The sequence below is a fragment of the Aulonocara stuartgranti genome (genome assembly GCF_965226115.1).
Source record: "Aulonocara stuartgranti genome assembly, chromosome: 12".
In the NCBI taxonomy this organism is placed as follows: domain Eukaryota; kingdom Metazoa; phylum Chordata; class Actinopteri; order Cichliformes; family Cichlidae; genus Aulonocara; species Aulonocara stuartgranti.
The window spans coordinates 35,102,740-35,116,042 of record NC_138948.1 but is presented as its reverse complement, the minus strand read 5'-3'; the positions used below and the strand labels follow the sequence as shown (position 1 = coordinate 35,116,042).

General features: G+C 43.9%; 1 long non-coding RNA gene across 3 annotated transcripts in view; it reads left to right on the top strand.

Annotated features, from left to right (window-relative positions):
- The window catches only part of LOC309718875, a 236,129-nt gene that overhangs the window by 208,237 nt on the left and 14,589 nt on the right, over positions 1 to 13,303 (top strand). The window lies entirely within an intron of this gene.

Below are 13,303 nucleotides of genomic sequence, written 5' to 3'. Positions count from 1 at the left end.
GATCAGAAAGCACTTCACATATTATACTGTGCTTCACTACTACCATATATGAGCTATTGTGTAGAGGTCTGGGGAAACACATGCAGAAGTAATACACAAACAATAACTATAATGCAGAAAAGGGCCATTAGAATAATAAATAATGCAGGGTACAGGGAACATACAAATGCACTCTTTATCAAAATGCATGAAATTCCAAGACTTGGTGAAGTTTGAAACAACGCAAATAATATATAAAGCAAGAAATAAAATGCTTCCAAAAGACATCTGTAAATTGTTTATAGAAAGAGAAGGGGGGTATAACTTAAGAGGAAAATGGAATTTAAAAATACAAAGTCCTAGAACGACAAAGTATGTCTATCTCAATAGCGGGAGTTAAATTACGGAACAGTCAGAACAGAACAAATAAAAGAAAGTAACAACATAAACTAGGGCTGGGCGATATGGCCTAAAATTAATATCGCGATATAATTTGAAGCATGTGCAGTAACGATATATATCGCGATATATTCTTTTCTTCTGTATAACGTATTTTCCGCACTATAAGGCACTTAAAATCCTTTAATTTTCTCAAAAATCGAGAGTGTGCCTTATGTATGAATTCTGGTTGTGCTTACGGACCTCGAACCGATTTTGGCGTGCAGAAATCTGTTAAAAAATGTTTTAGTACAACTTTGTTAAGCCGCACTGCTTGATGGATTGTCAGAGCATTACAGCTGCCGTAGTGAGGAGCCTCGCGGAGTAATCTGGGTCCAAAACTCCGTCTGCTTCAGGTCCCAAAGTCAAACGAACACTGAGAGTTAAAAACGGTCTAAATTCTTTCATCTTTAATAAAATTATCAGCGTTGCTGCTTTATCAGGTGTAACAATTAAGTTTAACATCCATGCGTCCATGAAAACAGAAGTTATTACATTTAACGGAGTTAGAAGTTAACAGGAAGTTAGCTCGCTAGTTTACACCTAAACATGACATACCATGTTCTGACTGAGAGATTTTTGAAACTAATTCAAACGTACAGCTCTGCTACCACTTCCAACATAAATGAAAACAGGAAACTAAACAGCAGTGGCGTTTGTAGGGTTACTGAAGTTGGACTACCTGGTATATAATGTTGTGCTACGTGATTGCTAGCGACACAGCTATTTAAGCATAACATTAGCACAGTGAAGGATGAAGGATGAACGCCAACTTTTTTTTATCACTCATTAAAACTTAACGTGAGGGATTCTGGTGGTCAGGGACAAATGCAATCGCATAGCAGGATGCTATACACGGGCCAAACTTCAGTCAGGAGAACAACTAAGATTATTCATCCACAATACGAGGTTAGTTATTAATATACTGCAACAACATGAGAATAGAACAGCTGCGAGAGAATTCAACATTAATGAATCAATGTTACGGAAGTGGAGGAAGCGCAGTTTTTGGCTTTCCCCATATTTCAAAAGTGCTTCATCTCTTTGCTATGACTGTCGCCCAGCATAATTTGCAGATGATAATGGTTGTAGCCGCTGCGATGCTTTCAACCAAAACAGGCGCAGTTTGATGACATCATCAACATGCGCCATCGCGATAGAGTGATACAGTCAAAATCTCTATCGTTGGCCAAAATTATATCGTTTATATCACCCACCCCTAACATAAACCAGTTTAAAATAAAATATAAAAAACAAATCTTAAACAAATATAAGAATGAAGAAAACGGGGTAAACCCAGGACCGTAATTGAAGTGATGTTTTGGTTTGTTTGTTTCATTATTTGTGAATCTAATTTACATATTCTGTCTTTATTTATATGAAAGAAATGATATTGTCATTTTTTTGTTTGTTTTGCTGTTGTTTCATTTGTTTGTTTGTTTAATTTAAGACTAAAAGAAAATTAAATGAATGAGATGTAAAATTTGAGGGGGTAGGGGCAAATAAGTGTATACTTCTGCCTACTCCTTTTCAAACAAAAGAATTGAATGATATTATGTAATGATGGTGAATGTACATGTTTGAAATAAAAATGAACTGAAGTGAAATAAATATGACCAGTCTTTGAATAAATAGTACTGCGACCACGTTTTGTACTTCTCTCGTGCATCGATGAGGTGCATTCTCACAATTCAGTAAGCGCTGGATTATTGTTACTGCTGTTCACAAAAGAGGAGATGTGAGTTAATTTTGTGTAATAAGTGCCTATGGAAACCGTTTTAAGGTTCTTTAATTCTGTTATTATCGATTGCATTAAGTTGTCATTTACGAAAATGAGAGGTGTATGGTCACTAGTGTTGATTAAGTTGTTTTATAATATTAATGCAAAATGTGTTCACTGCCCTGTGCAGGTTGGTCTTTTTGTTGGAGTGTGAAATTGTGCGAGTGAGACCAGTAAATTCACCTGCAGCGAGCCAGGATTCAGGATCCCAGCTGCGATGGAGGAAGGTTTGCAGCCTACTTAGAAGTGACAGACGCGTTACTTCCTGACAGATAAGCTTATGAGATCTCAAAACAATACACTGCCTGGGTAGTACTACTAACATTAACACTATCCACACACACTTCACACACCTGAACAGAAAAGACTGAAAAGAACTCTGAACTGAGTACACAGGCTGACAAACATGGACTATTGGAATTGTGAATTGTTGAATGACTATTTATGGTTTTGTTTAAATAAATGTTAACTGTTCTTTTAGCTGTGTGTCACGTGCTCCTTAGTCGATTTCTAGAGAACATAAACCCAAGATCCTAACTTCCTCTACGTTCTGTAGTGGTAAAGTATCATGTGTTACAACTAGGTTTTTAGCGTCACGTTGAGACAGGATATTCCTCATTTCAGAGATATTGCACAAATGGAAGAAAGCAGTCCTACATATTTGTTTAATATGTGCATTGAAGGACATATCCTGGTCAAAAATTACTCCAAAATTACTTTCCTGCAACCAGGAAAGAAATTACTAGCCAGGGAGACGTGGCTAGTCGTTGCTCCATTATTTATTCCAATTCAAGCTCATGCAGTCTTTTGTTACTTTATAGTAGTACAACTGTGTATTTACTTTTTCCAAAAATAGCTCACATTATGATGATGATGATGAAGCTTTATTTGTCACTTGCAGTTGCCTGCAGCAAAATTGGACCCCTTCTGACCATACATACATTACACAAACATCACATTGGGGAGACAGGTCAGAACAGGGAGCTTACAGAAAAACAGTGAAATGTACAACACAATAGGGGAGTGGAGGAGGAAAAAAGAGAACTCTACTCAGACTGAGCTCCTGGTAGGGGATCAGTATGAGAACAGAAAACAAAAATTCCTCAGCACAAAAAGCACATGAATCTTCACACTGTAACACCATGAAAACACATGACAAGCAACAGGGATGGGTAAATGGGGTGAGAGGTTGCCGGTGTAGACAGCAGTATGATTCCACGCTGGCCCGGTCAATCGCCGTCTGCATCGGGTGGGTGCAACCATTGGAGGCGTTTGGAGGGGGGAGAGTGTACATCTGCGTCAGTGTACGTGTGTGTGTCCTGTTCAACTTGAGAGAGAGTGTCCTTTTACCTGGTTAAGCAAAGTCAACAGTCCTGATCCGACGCAGGTGTCCTTGAAGGATACGATCAGAGAGAATTTCTTGTTCAGGAGCCAAATGAGTGAAGGAGATGATTGTTTGGGTTAATGTGAACAACTGCATGCAATTTCACAGTTGGTCTAATGTCCATCACTGGTCACTTGATCTGTCAATTTCCCATTGCAGAGCCGTGAGCTTCTCTAAGATCTTATCCATATTGCGTTCAATAAACGCAGTGTGAGTACTCAGAGACTGCCCATCGTCAATCACGTCGGCCAGCCTTGTGGGACCGCTTTCTTTGTTTTCGATAAGCCAGGTTCAAGCCAGCTCCGATCAGCCAGAACTCTGTTATCATGGTTCCGAATGGGTAGATCTCGTTCAACGTCCTCTATTGAGAGTGTCGCCAGACACACGACGCAACCGACCATCAAGTATCCGGCAGCAAGGGGCTCTGCAGGACAATCAGGCTCTCCCGAGCCCAGGCTTCTCATCAAAAATAGGGTGTCAATTTCGTTAAGGGACCAGTTGATCAAATTCATAATTCTTTAGGTCTTAGAGAACAAGACTGAGAGACTCTCTGAGGGTTAGAAAGTTACACGAGAATACACAAGGACATGAGAAGCCAAGCAGGAAAGATAAGGGAAGGGAGAGGGAAAAGATGCAACTGCTTCCGTCAAGAGCGAGATAGGATTTCACATATTCTCAATACGTGTTCCGTTATCAGATAGACAAAGAGAATGAACATATTCCACTGTCATAGACAAAGCCGATTTTCTTATGAAACTCGCTTCAAAATGAATGCTAAAAAGATAATCCATGAATTTCGAAAGATTCCGAAAGAATGGTGTAATCACTACCATCTTGATATGTACACTGAATTTAAGTAAATACTTTATGGCAGAAAACAAACAACTAAAACAACACACTATAAAGGTGGAGCCGATCAGTAACATTACAGAACGTTGAATTTACTAGACTAAACAATGTTTCTGTGCTTTCAGTTTCTGACCTTAATAACTAATCTATGCAATATATCGGGTGTGACTGCTTTTATTTTCTATTTCTGGTACAATACTAGCCTGCAAGCAGGAAAGAAATGATAAGGCAGGGAGTACATGTAACATTATGAGAAAACAGTGCTGAGCATGCTTCCGACTACTAACAACAGGCCAAACCATGGTCTCACACTGCCACCTACTGGTACAAAAATGGAGCATCAGCTACAAATATCCCAGACTAGTTACCAGGTCTATAGTTAAAACTAGTTAATTTAGAGGATTTTCAAAAGAAAATATCACTTACATTTAAAGTAAAATAGCTGAAATATAAGTTAATTCACATAAGTGTGATTAGACGTTAGTGGCTATCACACACACACGTTCATACTGTTGCTCTTTGATTAGATAACTCTATGGCTGCTGTCAATATACAGGCGAAGCTTACGGGTTATGCAGCCAACTTTGTAAGTTGGAACATTAAGTCTATGAATCACCCTGTTAAGCACAAAAAGGTGCTTACACAACTGAAAAAATCTGCTATGTCTTTTCCACAGGGGACTCACCTTTGTATAGCAGACCGATATAGATTGAAGACTGGTTGGGTTGGCCAAATAGTCCATTCCAACTTTAACTCTAAGACAGAGGGGTGGCCATCCTTATGGGTAAAAACGTCCCATTTCCTGTATCAACCATTTTATCTGATCCTATGGGTCCTTATTATGGGTCCGTATTACTGTGGTTGGCCAACATTATGGACTTTATGGACAACTTTATGAACTGATTTAAGCCAACATTTACACCCCCAAATGGGATGATGAAACCTTAATTGTCTATTAATTCTCGTGAATTCTGGATATGACAACACACAATCTCATTTTAGCTGGAGGTACAAGCTGTGTGCTCTCTAACCTAGAAAGAAGCTCTAATAAGGATACTCATCCAGGGCATGCTCCGACTATATTCCTGTCCACAAAATGTTCTATTGGATAAATTCATTTGTCACTGATAAATGTCCTCTTCCACTTATTGAAACTTGCAATTATCAATCTATTGTTATTTCAGATCATACCCCCCTATTGATGAGATGGGGGTTGGATGCCTCACTGCCCTCCGCCTCTGGCAGTGGCCCTTTCTACTAAGGAGGCAAGAGTTCTGCATGTCCTGGTGACCCTCCACCTGTTTCACAGGTGGGTGCAGCCTGATCTATCTAGTGAAAGTCTAGACAGACCAGACCAGCTCAACCACACAGACACTTCCTACCCGATTTGAGGACAAAAGCAGAGTATGCAATATGTGGGACAAACAAACACACACACACACAAATGGCAAATGTGAGATCATGGGAATCTAAGCAGCTTGAACCGAAAGTGACTAAAAATTGTCAAGGCTGAGCAGGACTCAAGCGCAGACTACGAATCACAATAAACATTTTTTTTATTTACATGACACAGAGTGCACTATATACAAGTGGGGAGAAGGGGTCCAGCGAATCCAGAGGTCCATGGAGGGTGGGGGGGCTCCACAGGCTCACTGCAACTGCCACACTCACGAACAGGGTCTCAAGGCGGGGCACGGAAAATCTATATACAAGGACAAAATGTTAAATGCCAAGCAAAGCACAAAGAGAAATCAAAATATTTCCAAAGCTAGAATTGCACTAACGAATGTTACACAGTAGTCCAGCGACAAAGGGCTCCAAGCAACTGCCTTCAGAAGTGGCTGGTAAACAGGATGATGAACCTCAGGTGAGAAATTGCTTGCAGGTGTGAGGACAGCAACCGGGAGCCCATGATTAGGTCCACCCAGGCATCGCGTTGTGAGCAGGGAAGCAAGAAAGAAAGTGAGAGAAACAAAAACAAATACATGTAGCGTAACTGGACCATGACAGTAATATTTCAGTTTGATCAACCATCTCAACAAGTTCAATTACTTTCTTTTCAAGCTGCTTACACTACATTGACTTTTGTTTTTACACAATCTCAGAAGAGGAGAGCCACTGAGGGAACGCCTTCCGCCCTCGGACGCCTCCACCGTGACCTCCACTTCTGAGAGGAATTGCCCACAGATCAAGCATGGAGTGTGCCTGAATGGACATACAGAACTCCAAGGTTCGGCCCAGTGTTGAGGGTTTTCCCAAAGGAGAGGGCCCGGCGGGCGGTGCCTCACAGCCCTCTGCCTCTGGGAGTGGCCCCTTTCTACTAAGGAGGCAAGAGGTGGCCAGGAGTCTGTCAGCGAGTTCTGCATGTCCTGGTGACCCTCCACCTGTTTCACAGGTGGGTGCAGCCTGATCTATCTAGTGAAAGTCTAGACAGACCAGACCAGCTCAACCACACAGACACTTCCTACCTGATTTGAGGACAAAAGCAGAGTATGCAATATGTGGGACACACACACACACACACACACACACACACACACACACACACACACACACACACACACGCTCACAGATCAGTTGAAAGGGACAGAAGAAATGGCAAAAGTGAGAATATCTCACACACACACAACAGAGGGGGAAGAGATAGAGAAATTGGCAAATGTGAGATCATGCTAAGCAGCTTGAACTGAAAGTGACTGGAAATGTTTACGTTAGATCAGCCACCCATCCATTCTCTGCTGTGTTTCTTTTCCAGTGTCACAGGGCAGCTCGAGCCTATCCCAGCTATCTTAGGGCGAGAAGCAGGGTGCACCCTCGACAGGTCACCAGTCTGTTACAGGGCTAACACATAGACGCAGAAAACCATTCGCACCTATCACCAATTTACACTCTTCGATTACCTATTGCCACTAACTGCAGGTCGTTGGACTGTGGCAGGAAGCCGAAGTACTAGGAAAGAACCCACGCAAAAACAGGAAGAACATTCAAACTCCACACAGAGCGACGGTAGAGCTGAACTCAAGACCTTCTTCCTGTGCGGTAACGGTGCTAACCACTGTGCCGCCCGCGTGTGAGCAACCGTCTCCCAGAAATTTAAAAAAGTTCAGTTACTTTCTTTCAAGCTGCTTACACTACATTAACTTTTGTTTTTACACAATCTCAGAAGAGGAGAGCCACTGAGGGAACGCCTTCCGCCCTCCGACGCCTCCACCGTGACCTCCACTTCTGAGAGGAATTGCCCACAGATCAAGCATGGAGTGTGCCTGAATGGACATACAGAACTCCAAGGTTGGGCCCAGTGTTGAGGGTTTTCCCAAAGGAGAGGGCCCGGCGGGCGGTGCCTCACAGCCCTCTGCCTCTGGGAGTGGCCCCTTTCTACTAAGGAGGCAAGAGGTGGCCAGGAGTCTGTCAGCGAGTTCTGCATGTCCTGGTGACCCTCCACCTGTTTCACAGGTGGGTGCAGCCTGATCTATCTAGTGAAAGTCTAGACAGACCAGACCAGCTCAACCACACAGACACTTCCTACCTGATTTGAGGACAAAAGCAGAGTATGCAATATGTGGGACACACACACACACACACACACACACACACTCACAGATCAGTTGAAAGGGACAGAAGAAATGGCAAAAGTGAGAATATCTCACACACACACAACAGAGGGGGAAGAGATAGAGAAATTGGCAAATGTGAGATCATGCTAAGCAGCTTGAACTGAAAGTGACTGGAAATGTTTACGTTAGATCAGCCACCCATCCATTCTCTGCTGTGTTTCTTTTCCAGTGTCACAGGGCAGCTCGAGCCTATCCCAGCTATCTTAGGGCGAGAAGCAGGGTGCACCCTCGACAGGTCACCAGTCTGTTACAGGGCTAACACATAGACGCAGAAAACCATTCGCACCTATCGCCAATTTACACTCTTCGATTACCTATTGCCACTAACTGCAGGTCGTTGGACTGTGGCAGGAAGCCGAAGTACTAGGAAAGAACCCACGCAAAAGCAGGAAGAACATGCAAACTCCACACAGAGCGACGGTAGAGCTGAACTCAAGACCTTCTTCCTGTGCGGTAACGGTGCTAACCACTGTGCCGCCCGCGTGTGAGCAACCGTCTCCCAGAAATTTAAAAAAGTTCAGTTACTTTCTTTCAAGCTGCTTACACTACATTAACTTTTGTTTTTACACAATCTCAGAAGAGGAGAGCCACTGAGGGAACGCCTTCCGCCCTCGGACGCCTCCACCGTGACCTCCACTTCTGAGAGGAATTGCCCACAGATCAAGCATGGAGTGTGCCTGAATGGACATACAGAACTCCAAGGTTCGGCCCAGTGTTGAGGGTTTTCCCAAAGGAGAGGGCCCGGCGGGCGGTGCCTCACAGCCCTCTGCCTCTGGGAGTGGCCCCTTTCTACTAAGGAGGCAAGAGGTGGCCAGGAGTCTGTCAGCAAGTTCTGCATGTCCTGGTGACCCTCCACCTGTTTCACAGGTGGGTGCAGCCTGATCTATCTAGTGAAAGTCTAGACAGACCAGACCAGCTCAACCACACAGACACTTCCTACCTGATTTGAGGACAAAAGCAGAGTATGCAATATGTGGGACAAACACACACACACACACACACACACACACACACACACACACACACACACACACACACACACACACTCACAGATCAGTTGAAAGGGACAGAAGAAATGGCAAAAGTGAGAATATCTCACAGACACACAACAGAGGGGGAAGAGATAGAGAAATTGGCAAATGTGAGATCATGCTAAGCAGCTTGAACTGAAAGTGACTGGAAATGTTTACGTTTGATCAGCCACCCATCCATTCTCTGCTGTGTTTCTTTTCCAGTGTCACAGGGCAGCTCGAGCCTATCCCAGCTATCTTAGGGCGAGAAGCAGGGTGCACCCTCGACAGGTCACCAGTCTGTTACAGGGCTAACACATAGACGCAGAAAACCATTCGCACCTATCGCCAATTTACACTCTTTGAGTACCTATTGCCACTAACTGCAGGTCGTTGGACTGTGGCAGGAAGCCGAAGTACTAGGAAAGAACCCACGCAAAAACAGGAAGAACATGCAAACTCCACACAGAGCGACGGTAGAGCTGAACTCAATACCTTCTTCCTGTGCGGTAACGGTGCTAACCACTGTGCCGCCCGCGTGGGAGCAACCGTCTCCCAGAAATTTGAAAAAGTTCAGTTACTTTCTTTCAAGCTGCTTACACTACATTGACTTTTGTTTTTACACAATCTCAGAAGAGGAGAGCCACTGAGGGAACGCCTTCCGCCCTCGGACGCCTCCACCGTGACCTCCACTTCTGAGAGGAATTGCCCACAGATCAAGCATGGAGTGTGCCTGAATGGACATACAGAACTCCAAGGTTCGGCCCAGTGTTGAGGGTTTTCCCAAAGGAGAGGGCCCGGCGGGCGGTGCCTCACAGCCCTCTGCCTCTGGGAGTGGCCCCTTTCTACTAAGGAGGCAAGAGGTGGCCAGGAGTCTGTCAGCGAGTTCTGCATGTCCTGATGACCCTCCACCTGTTTCACAGGTGGGTGCAGCCTGATCTATCTAGTGAAAGTCTAGACAGACCAGACCAGCTCAACCACACAGACACTTCCTACCTGATTTGAGGACAAAAGCAGAGTATGCAATATGTGGGACACACACACACACACAGATCAGTTGAAAGGGACAGAAGAAATGGCAAAAGTGAGAATATCTCACACACACACAACAGAGGGGGAAGAGATAGAGAAATTGGCAAATGTGAGATCATGCTAAGCAGCTTGAACTGAAAGTGACTGGAAATGTTTACGTTTGATCAGCCACCCATCCATTCTCTGCTGTGTTTCTTTTCCAGTGTCACAGGGCAGCTCGAGCCTATCCCAGCTATCTTAGGGCGAGAAGCAGGGTGCACCCTCGACAGGTCACCAGTCTGTTACAGGACTAACACATAGACGCAGAAAACCATTCGCACCTATCACCAATTTACACTCTTCGATTACCTATTGCCACTAACTGCAGGTCGTTGGACTGTGGCAGGAAGCCGAAGTACTAGGAAAGAACCCACGCAAAATCAGGAAGAACATGCAAACTCCACACAGAGCGACGGTAGAGCTGAACTCAAGACCTTCTTCCTGTGCGGTAACGGTGCTAACCACTGTGCCGCCCGCGTGTGAGCAACCGTCTCCCAGAAATTTAAAAAAGTTCAGTTACTTTCTTTCAAGCTGCTTACACTACATTGATTTTTGTTTTTACACAATCTCAGAAGAGGAGAGCCACTGAGGGAACGCCTTCCGCCCTCGGACGCCTCCACCGTGACCTCCACTTCTGAGAGGAATTGCCCACAGATCAAGCATGGAGTGTGCCTGAATGGACATACAGAACTCCAAGGTTCGGCCCAGTGTTGAGGGTTTTCCCAAAGGAGAGGGCCCGGCGGGCGGTGCCTCACAGCCCTCTGCCTCTGGGAGTGGCCCCTTTCTACTAAGGAGGCAAGAGGTGGCCAGGAGTCTGTCAGCGAGTTCTGCATGTCCTGGTGACCCTCCACCTGTTTCACAGGTGGGTGCAGCCCGATCTATCTAGTGAAAGTCTAGACAGACCAGACCAGCTCAACCACACAGACACTTCCTACCTGATTTGAGGACAAAAGCAGAGTATGCAATATGTGGGACACACACACACACACACACACACACACACACACACACACACACACACACACTCACAGATCAGTTGAAAGGGACAGAAGAAATGGCAAAAGTGAGAATATCTCACACACACACAACAGAGGGGGAAGAGATAGAGAAATTGGCAAATGTGAGATCATGCTAAGCAGCTTGAACTGAAAGTGACTGGAAATGTTTACGTTTGATCAGCCACCCATCCATTCTCTGCTGTGTTTCTTTTCCAGTGTCACAGGGCAGCTCGAGCCTATCCCAGCTATCTTAGGGCGAGAAGCAGGGTGCACCCTCGACAGGTCACCAGTCTGTTACAGGGCTAACACAGATACAGACAACCCTAGACACTTAAGAGCATTTCAGAGTTTCTCCACAAACTAGGATTTTGGAAAGAGGCCGGAGCACGTGGAGTGAACCCCCACAAACACTTTGAGAACATGAGAAGTCCATACAGAAAGACCTCAGCCTGATAGTGGAGTTGAACTCAGGACCTTCTTGCTGTGCGGGCAACTATATTAACCACTGTGCCACCGTGTTGCCCTTGTTTGTTCACCCGTCAATGAATTCATTTACTTCATTACTAAGCTTCTTACCTTTACACATGCACCCACACACAGGGGAAAGAGCTAGAGGAAATGGCAAATGTTAGATGATAATCTCTCTCTCACTCACACACACAAGACAAGGGGAGAGAGAAAGAAGAAATGACAAATGTGAGATCATCGCACGCACACACACACACACACTCACAAACACACAAGCACACAAACAGACACACACAGGGGATAGAGATAGAGGAAACGGCAAATGTGAGATCAAGCTAAGCAGGTTGAATCAAAAGTGACTGGACATATTTACGTTTGATCAACGGTCTCCAAAATGTGAGTGAAGTTGGCCCCCCCACCTTCTTCAAATCCAACAAAAGTGGTATCAAACGTTTGTGCTACGTTTGTGCTGCAAAAATCTTCGTTTGTGCTGCTATCATTTTAAAGATATTAATAAAAATTTCTAGAGGTCATCAGAGGTCAACCAGCCCCGTCATATTAATGGAATCAAACAAAATTGGTGTCAATCAGTTGTGCTATGTTTGTGCTGGTTTGTGCTCCTAAAGTTGTTGTTTGTGCCGCTATCATTTTAAAAATATTAATAAAAAAACGTCTTGATGCGTGCTTAATCATCCGGGTAAGTAAATTCCAAAAGGTTGATTCTGTTCATCCGGACACTTTCAGTGGGAGAAACGTTTCGTCACTCATCCAAGTGACTTCTTCAGTCTCAGCTGACTGCAGTTTTCCCCAATCTTATAAACAGTACATTTGACCTTTACATTTTCATTAATGTCTTTGAAAACAGAAGCAGCACAAACGACAACTTTAGCAGCACAAACCAGCACAAACATAGCACAACTGATTGACACCAATTTTGTTTGATTCCATTAATATGAGGGGGCTGGTTGACCTCTGATGACCTCTAGAAATTTTTATTAATATCTTTAAAATGATAGCAGCACAAACGAAAATTTTTGCAGCACAAACGCAGCACAAACGTTTGATACCACTTTTGTTGGATTTGAAGAGTGAGTGAAGTTGGCCCCCCCGCTCACGTCTCCAAGACATTTAAATGGATGTGCTGCAGGGATTGTCATAACATAACCTGATTAACATGTTATCTGCTGACTGTTAGGGGTCGACAAGCAAAACGAGCTCCTGGTACAAAATGCCTTACTGTTTCCCATTACCACAAATGATGCAAAGGTTGCTCTCCACAAATGTGGGCATAGTGTGCTATGAGTGCGACATAAAACTGTAGAGATAGAGCTTATGTGAGATGTTTGTGTGATGCTATAACAGAGCCGCAACAAATTTTTTGAAGTGATCAGCAATAGCTGTGAAGCTATTCATTACTGAGTTCATGTTTGGAACTTTGATTTCTGTTTATTTTTCTGTTTGTTTTCAATAAATTGGATGCTCAAAAAATGCTTTTGTCCAATTTCTGCTTGTTGCATGTTGAAGCTCTACTTGGAACCTTGTTAAGATCCAACCATGCAAAATATGACTTTTTTATTTTTTTGTTGCAATTTTTCAAGAGGTCTTAAACTTTTGATCGGGACTGTATCTCTATTCAGACCAGCTTGATTGTGACATCACAGAACAGAACCTCCCTGCAGTCTGTTGTTTATATTGTGTGTGTGTTTTTTTTT